This window comes from Tachyglossus aculeatus, unplaced genomic scaffold, assembly GCF_015852505.1.
Source record: "Tachyglossus aculeatus isolate mTacAcu1 unplaced genomic scaffold, mTacAcu1.pri scaffold_89_arrow_ctg1, whole genome shotgun sequence".
NCBI lineage: Eukaryota > Metazoa > Chordata > Mammalia > Monotremata > Tachyglossidae > Tachyglossus > Tachyglossus aculeatus.
In genome coordinates, this window is record NW_024045097.1 from 74,866 (window position 1) to 76,382 (window position 1,517).

Sequence of the window (1,517 nt, forward strand, 5' to 3'; positions counted from 1 at the left end):
AGTCAGGGTGGAACCCCAACTCCACACCTCAATGTACTTCTTCCTCAGTAACTTATCCTTTGTGGATGCCTGCTACTCCTCTACCATAGCCCCCAAGAGGCTGGTGAACCTCTTAGTGGAAAAGAAAACCATTTCATTCAGTGGATTCATTCAATCGTATTTATTGAGCACTCACTGTGTGCAGAGCACTATACTAAGCGCTTGGGAAGTACAAGTTGGCAACATACCCAGCTATGCATCTTCGTCATTTTTGCCACGACGGATATCCTGCTCCTGGCTGTCATGGCTTATGACCGTTATGTAGCCATCTGCAACCCTCTGCATTACCCAGTGATGGTGTCATGGAAGACATGCTTCCAACTGGTGGCGGGTTCCTTTTTAGGAGGAAGCCTGAGTTCTTTGATCCACACCAGCTTTACCTTCTGGCTATCCTTCTGCCACTCCGACATCATCCACCATTACTTCTGTGATATCCCTCCTCTGTTAGCCCTCTCCTGCTCTGACACTCACATCAACAAAATCCTGATTTTTGCTCTAGGGCGTTTGGAAGTGGCAGTCTTGCTTTTGACCATCTTCTCCTCTTACTTGTTCATCCTTGTAACCATCCTGAGTATCCGCTTGGCTGAGGGCAGACACAAAGCCTTCTCCACCTGCACCTCTCACCTGACAGCCATAGTTCTAATGTATGGGATGCTGACGTTCATGTACTTGTGCCCCAGCTCCACCTCTGTGCTGGATCCGTGTTCTACACGACGGAGATCCCCATGCTGAACCCTCTGATCTGTAGCCTGAGGAACCAGGAGGTAAAAAATGCCCTGAGACGAGTCCTGGAGCACAAACTGATGTCTTGGTCTATGTGCTGATCTGATTCATCTGTGATGTCCAGGTGATGAGCATAGGGAATGTCTTCTAGACATTTTTTCATTCTGTATTCTGAGATTTCCTCTCAAAAACTCCCATAAATACAACCAGAGGCAACCCTCGTATTGGCAATGGCTTGGGAAAACAGGATGTTTTGCAAAATAACAGCCGAGGGATTGACATGCTTATTGATTCAATGTCACTGATGGTATTGATGTTCTCTGAGGCCCGGATCACAAGTAGGTATGAGATAGAAACACCTCGAGCATTTTATAATGCCTAATTGCTCCTCTAAACGCACTTTCTTTTATTTGCAAGAAAATTAGAAATAATGCCTTTTCTTCTCTGACTCATGGTACCATTGATTTATTAGCCAAAGCCTAATTTTTTGTAATATTTTGTTAACACTCAGAGTGGGCAGGAGTGAGCAGATGGAGGCTTTGATGAGGCAGTTTAAAAGGAGGCAGCTACAATGCACCAACGCTGCTGCCTGTAGCTGGAAACAATATCATTGTGAAAGTTTTGAACTGGCCAAGGTAATCATGGACTCTAAGTCAGAGCACATCAGAATCAATTTGGAGAGTTGTCCCAGTGCTATGGACTGATAATTAGCCTGAAGAAAACCAAGGATATGCATCACTGTACACACAGGAAAC

The 1,517-nt window shown here is 45.2% G+C and overlaps 1 pseudogene; it reads left to right on the forward strand.

The window, feature by feature from the left end:
• Nucleotides 1–246: 246 nt before the first annotated feature.
• LOC119924236 lies at nt 247–863 on the forward strand (annotated as a pseudogene).
• The last annotated feature ends 654 nt before the right edge of the window (nt 864–1,517 follow it).